The sequence below is a fragment of the Gigantopelta aegis genome, chromosome 15 (genome assembly GCF_016097555.1).
Source record: "Gigantopelta aegis isolate Gae_Host chromosome 15, Gae_host_genome, whole genome shotgun sequence".
NCBI lineage: Eukaryota > Metazoa > Mollusca > Gastropoda > Neomphalida > Peltospiridae > Gigantopelta > Gigantopelta aegis.
The window spans coordinates 28,607,553-28,622,591 of record NC_054713.1 but is presented as its reverse complement, the minus strand read 5'-3'; positions in this window follow the sequence as shown (position 1 = coordinate 28,622,591).

Below are 15,039 nucleotides of genomic sequence, written 5' to 3'. Positions count from 1 at the left end.
CTGTCCCCTTCACTCCCCCCTTCACTGCCCCCCCTCACTGCCCCCCTTCACTGTCCCCTTCACTCCCCCCCCCCCTTCCCATAAACAATTCAGCTTTATTTTGATTCAAGATATTTTCCACAAATTCTTCCTATATACCTAAATAACAAAAGAAATGCAAATACATGTCTATTTTAATATATATATAAATTTTTTGATGATAAAATGAATTCAGAACATGGACTGTCAAAATAGATCTAAAATATTTACAAAACATTGATAATTTTAATAGACCTTAAGGCTTCTAGAATTTTTTTATAAAATCCACTACCCATGGGATCAGTGATTTAACAAATTTACTAGCCATGATTAAAAATTCACTAGCCCTACTTTACTTTAAGTTAATACAATTTTACTAAATAATAGTAGTAATCAGATATGTCACCTAAAGAGGGAGATATAGCTTTAAAACATTAACACTGGGGGACAGAATATTCATATTTACCAAATAGACTTAACTGCAACATTTGACTATTTTGTTTCACTAGCCGTCGGGCATGGCAATAGTAGTTATTTACTAGCCCAACATTGCATATCACTAGCCATCGGAGTGGGGCTACCATAATCTAGAAGCCCTGTAGACACAAAATCTAATAGGCCTAGTTTGAATAATTGTAAATATAATATTAAAAAAACTAAATGAATAATGTGTATTTGCATTTCTTTTCTTATTCAGTATATGTGCCTCTCACTATATTATCAGGTTTCTGATCTATCTGTTAAAACTGATTCTAAAACTAAGGAGAGTTCAGTGTATACCAAAACACACCTACTGGTAACGTCTTGCCTCGTTTACTAACTAACTAAACTATAAGTTGTAATTTTTTAATTTTTTATTTCGGGAGCTGTCTCATTATGCTAATTTGGTGCCAAGTACATTTGTCTATACATGTATATGATATAATGAGCTATCATATCACAATATGTCACTGGTTTTCAACTGGTTAGTTTTGTTTTTAATATGTATGTTTATTACATACATCATCTTGTTGCTATAGTAACAGGAACAGGATTATCATGGATACACGTCATATGTCTAATAGCCACTGACTAAACAATGTGCTGAGGTGTTTTTAAACTAATATTCCTTAACAAGAATATTTTTTCCATCAATCTTCCATTAATTATATATAATACTTGGCTAAAATAACAGAATTGTATCAGATACTTTTTAACATTGATAATTCTCACTGGTACTTGCTTTTTAAATTAACTTTGCATTTTCAGTATATCTTCTTCATTGTAATACTAACTTTTTTCAGTTACCTCCCCTAGTTAGTGTAATCTGTATTAAACTTGTTCCAAGCAAACTTCAAATAGCGCCACTTGTTACATCAACTAAACTTTGTTGATACATGTATCTATACTTAGATTTAATAGTCCTATTCTTCTAAAGCCTAATATTTTAATGTTCTTGTATTATCAGTTAAAAAAGTAACTTGTTTTTCTTACGGTGCCCACACCTTTACCTTTTTGTTTGTCTTTCTGTTCTAAACACTGATATTGTACATCCTTGATAAAATAAATGCCAGATTTTCGTCCGAAATGTTTTCATTATGGGAGCAGAAAGTGAAATTTTATTATATATTTCTGGGATATTTGAGATGCTGCACAAAAAGCATCATTTAAGTTCAAATTTGGGGGCCAATAAAAAAAAATCTGTAGGAGTCTATGTTCAGCTAGTGGGATAAAGATATAGGATTTATTTTATTATGGCCTAATTACAAGAATTCTATTTTTTAATGTCCTTGCTTTTAGATAAAATTATTTCTTCGATCACAAACAGTTTGAATAAAAATAACTTTTTTTTAATCAGTTATGGAGATGGATATCACCTTATTTATTTTTATTATTTATTGCCAATCAAATTGGAGTATCTATCAAATTTGTTGTTTCATATTCATTGAATTGTAGTAAGGATTAATTTGTTCAACATTATCTGTTTAAGACTATATTATCAAATGTATTTTGGCTTATTTCTGTACAAACTCTGAAACTGCACATACAGGTAGTTTACTTTATCTTAGATGGGTTTTTTAAATTCAGTATAGTGCTAATTTCATTAGATGTTCCTTGAATATTTTTCAGACAGGTAACATATAGACTTTGATCTGTTTCTTGTGATCATTCATAATATCACTATAAGATATTTGATAAATATCTTTGGGTGTATTTTGTAGTACTGTGTTTTGATCTGTGTATCGTAACTATTTAAATTTTTCACAAGGCCTAACTATCACCAACCAACCCCCCCCCCCCCCCAAAAAAAAAAACCACACAACCCAATAACACATTAGTATACATGCAAACTCACTTATGGTATGTTTATGTAAGAAAACACAAAAGTAATAGTATTTTTAAAGCTTTCAAACACCATCTGAGAAATCTAAATGAGAGAATGCATAAAATGTCAGGTGGATTAATTGTAACCTTGAGCTTTTGTAAAATGTAAAAAGGGGATGGTATCAGGTTGTCATTCTTAAGAACTTGGCAACTTGTTAGAAATGTTCAGCTTTCTGTTAACATTAGAGTAGTAAAAGATCATATATACATTGGCAGATGTAAAAATAAAAATTTCTGATTCATCTTTTTTTTCCAATTTTATACAGTGAAATGTGTTGAAGTGAGTGGACATCCCTCAATACAGGACACCCTAATAGTCTTTCAAATCATCTACCATGGTACAAACTGGCCTGACAGTACGTATTAATCAGCAACCTGTTTTAAGAGGTCATTGATTTTCATAACACAGTGGCTATTGGACAGGGTTGACTATGATAATTTTGTGTGTAAGCCAGACTGATGAAAACATTTACCTGATGACTTCAGTGTACAATAATCAAAATTATAAATCTTGTATCACACAGGGGTCGAAATAGGCAGAAATTCCTGCTACATTTTCGGTCTGACAAGCAACAAAAGTTTTCTGGCCCAAATTGAAACCTACAGGATCAAACATGCTTGACTAAAATTAATATGTGAATATGAACGTAGAAAAATTGGCGGGACAGTAAGCAAAAAAAAAAATCTTCCAGCCCATGGTTATATTGACCATCAAACAAAATGGTCGCGACTGTACTATTTCGATCCCTGTCACATTAAAGCCATATATGGACCATTTCATATAAAGGTCTCCATGTTGTTCACATGTGGAATACTCAACTTATTGCAAACAATATTAAAACTAAAACTGATTCAAATTTCTTTTATTTCATTTTTATTCTTAGAGCCAGTGCTGTATATATACAGCTTTTAGTCACTTCAGTTTTTCAGACATCTTGAAATTAATGGCAGTAAATAAAAGTGCATATTCCGATCAGGACAAAAACAAGAACCTCATATGAAATGGCCAAAATTTGTCCATGGACTTAAGCCAAGCAAAAACCCAAATATAAAATCAAAATCCACTTGCAAATGTCTTTATAAGACTTATACTCAACCTAGAATAAAGCTCAGTTTCAAAATAAAATTCACTGGTTTCCCCACCTTAAATTACTGTTCAAAATGACTTTTATCGACTTCTATTTTAGTTGATTTTAAAAAAATTTAAAAATAGCACTTAATAAAAACAAAACTATGTAAAATGTTCATGTCATTATCAAAGGTATGTCATACCCACACATGCAGTGTTTTAATTATGATAACATGTGAATGATGAACTACATCAATTAAAGTTGTACTGTATGTTAGTTACGTGTGTACAGTTGTGTTATTTGATGGTAAATAATCGTTTCCAAGACAACGACATACTGTTGTGAAGCCTTGGTTGTGCTCATATTACTAACGTATTCAACAGAATTTGTTCGTTTGTGTACTTCTGTCTAGTGTATACGGTCAAGCTGTTGCACAGTTTCTTCTGTTGTAATTCTCACCTTCATATGTCTACTCATCAACAAGAACTTGTTGGTTAAATACACAGTTTCTTCTGTTGTAATTCTCACCTTCATATGTCTACTCATCAACAAGAAAACTTGTTGGTTAAATACACAGTTTCTTCTGTTGTAATTTTCACCTTCGTATGTTTACCCATTAACAAGAACATGTTGGTAAAATACACAGTTTCTTCTGTTGTAATTTTTACCTTCGTATGTCTACTCATCAACAAGAACATGTTGATAAAATACATGTTTATATGACCTAAGCAGACACACCGACATGTAGTGTAAAGATGAATTTCATAGATGGAAGCTAGCGTAGGCTTCTGTACATGATATGAATTTGTTATTTTGTGTATGTGACTTAACACATGTTCAGTGTAGAATTAACATGTAGAATGTTCATGTCAAAATCAAACATGTTTAACATGCTATATGTTCCACATATGTGACAAAACATGTTTACGATGTGTTACATTCACTATATATATAATATGTCAAGTTTAGCATATGTTATATTAAACATGTGACACATTTAACATATACATAAATGATATGACATGGTATTTAAGATGCTTGACATGTACATGTTACATTTGTTGCATGTTTACATATGCTACACAATGTTTTACATAATGACAATACGGACACAATGTTTTTACATATGTTTTACATATTACACATTTTACATATGTGACATGATATTTTAACATATGTGGCTGTTTTAGTTGTGTATATCATTGCAATCACTGTAACATTTCAAATCTTTTTTTTTTTAAATCTGCAATGTATGTTTACATTAACATTGATAATTATAGATTTTACACTAACATCTTTTTTCTGCATGGTTATAGAAAAATCTCCTTTCTGTTAATAACAGTGTTATTGAAAAAAAAAAAGGGGGTTGTGTGAGCTAGGAATGATCATAATATATGAGGATCGTTATTCGGGGGGGGGGGGGGGGGGGGGGTGGAGATGATGTCATTATGCCAGTAAAGCCTTCTGTTAGAAAATGGCTGTTACTAAACATTAATTTTTTTTTTTTTTTAATTTAGTTACAGTAATAGTTTTAGCAGACCAAGCAGTGAATATTTTTTTTATGGTACCCATTTTCAGACCCACCCTGTATGATCTGGAACAGCCCTTAGTACTGGTGGTACTGGCCCTAGATCTACAATGATTATCTCTGACCAATTTTATTAATGTATCCTTGTTAGACATTACTTTGTGAATCTTTCTGTTTAGAAACAAATATCACTAACAGTTGGGTGTGTGGGGGGGGGGGGGGGGGGGGGGGGTGGTCAAGTTTTGATTGTTAGATATTAATTAAATAACAATTACAATGAGTGTACCATTAAAAATAGAAGATTCAGAAAAACTATATAATAAAAGATTATTTAATTGAAAACATTTTAAAAGGTTAATTATTTGAAAATAATTTTGCTAAGCCTAAAGCGTGGTAAAATTAAACAATTCTAAAATCTTGGACTAATATATATCCTTTTAAAGGAAGATGGCAACCACATTGCTTTATAGCAGGACTACGGCAAAATCTTCTAATGGAAGATGGTCACCATATTGCTTTATGACAGAGCTAAATGGCATGGCTAATATGATATATTATATTATATATCTACTGCTGTAGCAAGATGGCAACCACATTGCTTTACAACAGGGCCAATGCGAGACTGCATTAAAGCACAGTTCGGATCTAACACTGAATCATGTCACATATTGAAAGTTATACCTTTTCTTCTTGCAGTGTATGTTTTGCACTAGTAGTATATTGTAAGTTTCCTATTCGGGTTCGTCTGCCTGTTGACTATAGTATACCTGTTTGTGTACGACAGCTGATGTTCATTGTCTCTTTGTTATTACATCAAATGCTGTTGATAGTTTGTTGGAATTACTGTTTGGTGAACAGTACTATTTTAAATTGTGTTATATGTAAAGTGTTTTTTGCAATATTGTTGCACTGTTTTGTTTGTCTGTGTTAATTAGATGATGAGTACTAGCTGGGTTTTCATCTTTTCAAATGTCTGAGATTGTCGTTTGTCTCTTAAAGGGGCACGTTTTAGTGATTGTTCTTATTCTTCCTCTTAAAGGCGCTTTATCAGAGTGGGTTCGTCATGTTGTTGAACCCATTTTTCACTACATCATGTGCTGTACTACTTGCTCTTGTTTTATTGATGGTTACTAAACCACAAGCTAGTGAATTTTGAGACTGTCCCTTTATTTGGTTAAGTATTTTTTTGACTATAATCTGTACAACTAGTTCCAGTTTTTTTTATCAACGTTTGTTGGCTTCAGACTATAAAATTGTCTAAATAATGCATAAATATATTATATGAAGAATTTAGTTGTGAAACAATAACAGGCCTGATGCTTATAAAAATGTTAAGAGTTTGGACTCAAGTCTGAGACTTTAATGTCATGACAACACCATACAAACTGTGTGTGTGACATCATTAAACATTGAGTCTGGACTCTAAAAGTTTTATAAGTATGGGTCCTCATTACAATAATTAGGCACTAGAATTCTATAATTCACTGATATTTACTGTTCATTTACTATAATTTAAAAAAAATAAGGTTCTTTGTCACCATGGGTGGGATTTACTACGCATGCAGAACAATAATGGCAGCATGTTTAAAGATGGCAGCATTATCTTTAATTATATGCAAAGCAAAGTGAACTGTTTCAAAAACAGTTCACAATGTGACATTCTGTGTGTGGGTTCTGTGTGTATTCTGTCACTTAAAAGTCCTAGTCAGTTTAGTGTTACGAATGTGCCTATTTCATAACATCCTGGTCTGTAACGTAGAGCACAATGATAAAATCATTCATTAGTCGAACTGTTCGTGCCTTTCAGATGATAACGACGCATCAGTTAAATGATTCCCGCGTCATCGTTTAAAGTAACCACAACATAACTGAATTTTACTTTTACTAAATTAAATTTATAATTATACTTTTAGTATTAAGCACTGGTATAACTGGACAAGTTTTAACAGATTTTATTATAACTACAGTGAGCTCTGTGTAAAGCAGATGAAAAAAGGAACCGATGAAATGTGCCAGCGAACACAATATGCCAGTTTTGACAGAGTCAACTGTATAATACAGATTGTTTTATTTTTCTTCTCTATTCGTCAGAGTTTTAGTCCATAAAACTAAAAAGAAAAATACTTTGAAAATCACACTTTTAAAGTATATATATTGTGTGTGTGTGTGTGTGTGTGTGTGTGTGTGTGTGTGTGTGTGTGTGTACGTGTTTTTAAAATATCTACTTTATGTAAGAGTGCATCCATAATTGAAAAAAACTACATTTTAGGGGTGTTTTATTAGTATAAATATTTAAATATATAACAGGAGTAAAAGCTGTACGTATTAACATGACAAATTTACACTAAATATTCCTTTAAAAAAAATCATTTTGGAATTAATTTGTTACACATTTTGTTTTGTACATTGTACATTATATTGATATTTACATTTCAGTTCTTTATAAATACAGTTCAAACTTATTCTTAAAGAATAAATACTTTTTTATTGAAATAATAATATGAATTAATCAACCAACCATTTATTTTAATATATGAATCATTTGAAAAATACATAGACATATAAATATACATTTGGTAAAATATTCGTGACAGTGTCTGCAAAAAAGAATACAGATTTGTGGCATGACATCATTCAGAGAAAATGTTTGAAATGATGACATGAAGAGTAAAATATTCGTGACAGTGTCTGCAAAAAAGAATACAGATTTGTGGCATGACATCATTCAGAGAAAATGTTTTGAAATGATGACATGATAAGTAAAGTTTGTTTTGTTTAACGACACCACTAGAGCACATTGGTTAATTAATCAACGGCTATTGGATGTCAAATATAAAGATGTGGAATGTGTTTGGGTATCTGTTGGTTGAAATGATACTAACATACAAACATTTGACATATTAAATTAAAAGAAAAGCAAATAATGTTAATTGTCATCTATTTATTATATTTCAATATGAATTTTTTTTCACTACCTGTATATTTTAATCACCTAAAATACAACCATTGCACTTTGAAGCTTTTTAAAGTGGAGACAACTCTTATCATTATTACTTATTTAAGATCCCAATCTTTGAGCTGCAATATGTGGACATTGTTATATTGTTATCTTATGACCATTGGCTATTAAACAAAATTCCCAAAAAATATTTTATAAGTATATTTCCTCATTTGTACCTTTTTTTGCAGACATGAGCACATTTATCAAATAAATATCATTGATACTGTTAGGTTGGAGTTCTGAAAATTGAAAGTAAAAATCATACTTAACTATATCTGTGTAACCCCCTCACCCTCCTATTAAAGAGTATAAATGTGTTAGATAGCTGAGATGATTTTGTGCACTAAATGCAGCTATATGTACACAGGGCGTAGAAAACCGAAACAAATAACACGTCACTGATGCTGTTAAGTTATGCCTGTGCTTTGGTTATATCAATATACCCCACCTTGCACTTGGTGTTATATATTGATGGTGCTATACGTTGCTTATTCCCCTCCTTCCATATCACAACCACTGGGTCTGTGTGTGTGTGTGTGTGTGTGTGTGTGCGCGCGCGTACGTGTGTATGTATGTCTCTGTGTGTGTGTGTGTACTTGCACGTGTGTGTGTGTGCACATGCACGTGTGTGTGTGTGTGTGTGTGTGTACATGCATGGGTGTGTGAGAGTGTGTATGCGTGTGTTATGTGAGAGCATGCTTGTGCCAATGTGTGTCTGAGCGTGTGTGTGTGTGCATGCGTGTGTGCCAATGTGTGTTGTGTTTGTGTGTGTGTGTGCGTGCATGCATTTGCGTGTGTGTGAGTGCATGCATGTTTTTGCCAGTGTGTGTTGTGTGTCCATAAGTATGCATGTGTGTGTGTGTCAGTGAGTGTGTGTGTATGTGTGTTTGTTGTATGTATGTGCATGTGTGTGTGTGTGTGTGTGTGTGTGGTGTGTGTGTGTGTAAATGTGTATATTCCATGTTCAGCCGATTCTGTCCATTGTCCTGCATATTGAAAATATCTGAGGCTGCCTACTGTGTCCGATATCTGAGGCTGCCTACTGTGTCCAATATCTGAGGCTGCCTACTGTGTCCAATATCTGAGGCTGCCTACTGTGTCCAATATCCTTGGTCAGTGTTTTTTTTTCTGTCCTCTTTCTATGCATTTTGTAACACACCATTCCAGTTTGAATGTGGGCAAACTTTAATGCAAACTGCAAATAACATATAAACAGCATATTTTTTGCCAATTTTGCATACTGGCCGTAAGTGATAGAGGTATTAACACACCCTCTTTGAAATAAAAATAGTTTTTATATTGCATACGTCATATTTTTAGATGGTCTCAAAAGCCTGAAAAAGAAAACGAAAGTAAAACCACTTTCTTCACCATCTTCTCCGCTATTTTACCACTATCAACAGTTTTATTGGCTCTTAACATAAATTAATAAAATCCTGTCTTTCGGTACATTGCAAATGAGATTAAAAAGCAAAAACAAAAACAAAACATTACGAAAATGCACAATACAAGACAATCATTCCAAGGGGAAGACTGATGAATAGTCATAGAAAGATTTGCAAAAAACATATATATATAATGTATATAATTTAAATTAAAACATTTTCTGTGGATTAAGCAGACTTTTAGGTGAAAAAACATCCATTTCACTGGCTAGATTAGGGCCTGTGTACCCATAATGTGCTGACAAAGCTATTATTATATTTTTAAAATGTTAACATGTAAGATTGGAAGGCGCCAAAAGCAGTTAATTTTTGTGTGTGATGTTGCTCTTTGTACGATTGTAGATTTATGCAAACCAGACGTAGCTAACTGCTAACTCATCCGCGGATGTAAAACACACAAATCTGAGGCAGCTTACCGATGCAATATTTTAAACTATTTGCATCCCCATATACTTCCCTCTACTTGCAAGGACGTGAGCATCTGTTTATTAGATGTCATACTATATTAAAATCTTTGTTAGGTTGTAAAGTTTCACATTTGTATGTTGTCATCTTTCCGTTGTGTATAGGGCAAAGTATTTATCAGTGATAAGAATATTGGTTTAAAAATATCGCCAAAACTTAAGACATTTTATTAATTTAATTAATTTTTAAGCACTGAATATTTATTGTTTGGTTTAGTCTGAAGCCACCAATCTTTGATACAAGACTGGAATCCATTGTACATGTATTTTCTGTTGTTCTGTTAAAGCCAATATGTACATGTCCGGGAAACATTCTAGTTGTTTTCATTTTTTAAATGTGCTCATCAGTCTTATTTGAATATTATTTATTGCTGGTGAATAGAAATACAATATCGGTGTCTTTTAAAAAAAAAAAAACCCTTTGGTGTGAGGATGGGTTGGGACATTGGTTTAAATTTCATGATCATGTGGAAGTTTTATATTTGGTAAATATGGAAGGGAATTAAAGCCAAACGATTATATTAATATTTAAGAAGGAGATATTAAATATTTATCCTATTATTTTTGACAAATTTAACTGGAAATAAAAATCATCTATTTCTGGTCATATGGAGGGTATACCATTAACACCATGTCTCTGCTTTCTGGCATTCATAATACGGTCATCTACAGCATATTTATATATACAACCCATTTCAAAATTCCATTATTTTCTTTATAGGCATGCGAGGCAGGGTAGGGGGTAGGGTAGTTCATCAAGATAAACATAAGGCGCAAAGCGTATTCCCTAGATAAACGTTGGGAACATGTTTGCACCCAATGTTTTCATCTTGATGAACTATGGGTAGGTTTGGGTGTGAGATCTAAATGAAGTATATCTGCACTGCCAAAGGCAATATTTAATTGATTATTTTTGGAGATTATGCCAGAAAGCAGGACATGAACATTACAGAAGTGAAAGTCGTATTTATTATTATCCCTCCAGTTCACTCCTATCTTCATGTGGGGTGACTAAATCTGTTTGGTGCTCTAAGCTTGTTTGCCATGGGCAGATAACACCGTTCACGTGAGAAGTCTATAGTATATTCTTCATTGTGATAGCGGGATCCAGTCTATTTTCTCCTCGTCGCGTGCTCTCAGTGTAGTGCTAATATTCTGTTGTGGATCCCTCCTTCTATAGTTGCCAGATGATGCAACTCTAAAATGTAGTCTTTCTTACCATGATCATACTGTTTATTGGTGGCATTATTATGGCGGACTTCTATTGCTAAATGTATCGAAGCTTTGTTAAAAATAAAATTTAAAATGTGATCCATGTTTGTTTTTCTTTCATCTTGTGTTGTACTACTACATGTTTTGATCCTGCAACGTTACTGACTGAATATTAATTGACCCAAATATTCACTTTTTTAATGGGATGATTACTGGCCTCGGTGGTGTCGTGGTTAATCCATCAGTCATAAGGCTGGTAGGTACAAGGTTCGCAGCCCGGTACTGGCTCCCACCCAGAGCGAGTTTTAACGACTAAGTGGGTAGGTGTAAGACCACTACATCCTCTTCTCTCTCACTAACCACTAACCTACTGTCCTGGACAGACAGCCCAGATAGTTGAGGTGTATGCCCAAGACCGCATGCTTGAACCTTAATTGAGTATAAACGAAAATAAATTGAAGAAAGAAAAGAAATGGGATGACTTAAGAAGATCCTATTTTATCAATATCCAAATGGCCTTTCATGTGACCATTCAGGACATAGCTGCAATCATATGCTAATTTAACTGTTCAAAGCAGGGATGAAGTTTGTTTTGTTTAACGACACCACTAGAGCACATTTATTTATCATCAGCCATCAGTTGGCGTCAAACATTTGGTAATCTTTGACATATAGTCTTAGAGAGGAACCCGCTACATTTTTCCTTTAGTAGCAAGGGATCTTTTATATGCAGCATCCCACAGACAGGGTAGCACATACCATGAACTTTGACATACCAGTCATGCAGGTGCACTGGCTGGAATGAGAAATAGCCCACTGCATGGACCCACCTATGGGGATTGATATTAAACTGAACGTGATTCAGGTGAGCGGTTTACCATTGGACTAAATTCCTTCCCGTGACTTCAATTAACCATTGATTTTTTTTTTTCAAATTCAGCTTACCCACAAAAATTTAAAACAAGAGTTACATGTACCTCCCATCCAAACCATACAGTAATCCATGAATCGGCCATTAGCAAGCCCTCTACCAATGCCACTCTCCAAGAAGAAAAGGCTGCACTATGTGATAATATGGAAATGTTTTATTTAACGATGCACTCAACACATTTTATTTATGGTTATATGGCATTGGACATATGGTTAAGGACCACACAGATATTCAGAGAGGAAACCCGCTGTCGCCACTTCATGGGCTACTCTTTCTGATTAGCAGCAAGTGATCTTTTATATGCACCATTCCACAGACAGGATAACACATACCACGGCTGGAGCGAGAAATAGCCCAATGGGCCCACCAACGGGGATCGATCCCAGACCGACCATGCATCAAATGAATGCTTTACCACTGGGCTACGTCCAGCCCCGACTCTGTGATAAAGTGTCTGCTTGATGCATGAATGACCTAGGATCGATCCCAGACTGACCGTGCATCAAATGAATGCTTTACCACTGGGTTACGTCCAGCCCCGACTCTGTGATAAAGTGTCTGCTTGATGCATGAATGACCTAGGATCGATCCCAGACCGACCGTGCATCAAATGAATGCTTTACCACTGGGCTACGTCCAGCCCCGACTCTGTGATAAAGTGTCTGCTTGATGCATGAATGACCTAGGATCGATCCTCGTCAGTGGGCTAGGAGCGGGACACAGCCCATTGGTAATGCGCTCATCCTAATGCACGGTCAGTCTGGGATCGATCCTCATCAGTGGGCTATTTCTTGGTCCAGTCAGGGGTGGTACGTAGCCCAGTTGTAAAGCATTTGTTTGATGCGTGGTCGATCTAGGATCGATCCCCGTTGGTGGACCCATTGGACTATTTTTTGCTTCAGCCAGTGCTCCACAACTGGTGTAACAAAGGCTGTGGTATGTACTATCCTGTTTATGGGATAGTGCATATAAAAGATCCTTTGCTGCTAATCGAAAAGAGTAGCCCATGAAGTGGCAACAGCGGGTTTCCTCTCTCAAGTGAGTGGTCCACACAGATATTGATACTCTTTCCGATTAGCAGCAAGGGTTCTTTTATATGCACCATCTCATAGACAGGATAGCACATACTACCGCCTTTAATGTACCAACCGTGGTGCACTGGCTGGAATGAGAAATAGCCCAATGGGCCCACCGATGGGGATCGATCCCAAACTGACCGCGCATCGAGCGAGCGCTTTACCACAGGGCTACGTCCCGCCCCCCTGTGTAGCCCATGGAGTAACAGCAGTGGGTTTCCTCTCATTAATTATCTGTGTGGTTTTAGCCATATATATGTCCAACACCAAAATTTTAAATTTGTTTAGTGCAGTGTTAAACACTAAATGATACTAAACAGAAACAAAAAACAAATATGGAAATACACAGCTGCTTTTGATTTTATTTACAAAACATACAATATTACACATTGTTATAAACAATACTGATAAATCAGTGTGATACCAGTTAACATTACAAACTGACACCAAGTCAAATACTGATCATGAAATAACATTATCACAAACTGATCAAACAACAGCCAATTATGGAAAAGAAGTTGCTCAATAGAATAGGCCACGAAGGTGCAAACAGTATCGTCATACGTCTCATATATTCCATAATGATTTCATCTGCAAGTTAAATAAAACATATCCACCAAATACCACATAAATATAACAATTATGAACGAACAAGTAAATATATAGATTATTACATGAGCGCGAGTGGCATACAAAATTTGTGGAACAAGTTTGAGAATTGTTTTATTCCCCAAGCGAAAGTGAGGGGTATAAAACAAATCCCAAATGATTTCCACAAATTCCATGTAGTACAAATGCAAGTGTGGTAATTATTTTCCATGTTATAATTAGTTTTGTAATAGGCGTCTGGATTGGTTGAAATGCTATCACATGATCTAAAAAAAAAACAAAGTTCATTCTTGCATGAACGTGAAAACAGCACTTTGTCGGTATAAAATAAAAACAGAGTGTTATTACCGGAACTAGTTTTTTATCAATTACATCAACAATGGAATCCCCGAGGATTTCATCGTTTCTATTTTTATCCCAATATCGTCTGCACCGTGAGTGACAGAGACAATTCGGGCTTTAAACGACTCTGGTTTTGAACTGAGACACATAATGTATATGACAGGCCACAAAAACGAAGCTTCTATTAGAAGTTATTGCAGAGAATGCTAAACAAATCAAAAGAGAGACATGAGCGCAGCTCTGTCACATTTGACAAAAACACCAAAAATCAACAATTTACACGCGCACAAACACATACACCATTGTGCACAATTACGAGACCTGTCCTTTCCGAGAATAATATCACACAATCACAAACGTCCTCTGAAATCCACACACACTGTAATACTGAAACCACTTTATCCCTTTCAAGTCAATCTTCACATTCACATTTCACTAATTCAACTTTTGACAACTGCAATTTTAATATAGTAATTGACAAATCTTCAAAATAATTTGACGCTCTCCCTTGTGTTAATTAGTTCAAAATGTATACTGTAACCGCTTTACACCAAATCATCCATTTAAGTATATAGATCATTCAATTCTTAATTAATTATAGTTTGATATTTCTGAGAAACCCCCCCCAAGTAATCATTAAGTATGATTATATTTGATACACAGATGATGTTAATATAACAATCGATGATTCCAGCTACAAAGATGTTGAAACAAAATAAAACAATATAAATCCAGTTACCATTTATTTATTTATTAAAAAAATATTTATTTATTTATTTACTTATTCTATTTCATCCTATTGTTATAGATTGCAAACTGCTTTGTCATCGATAGTGTCAGTTGTACAAAACAAGTTGTGCTGCAAGCTTGCAATAACAATATCGTTATGGCATAATGTCAGAAAGATAGCATTGAATCAATATGATTATTATGTAACCATTTATTTTAAACCATCTGGGTAATAGCATAAGCACAAACA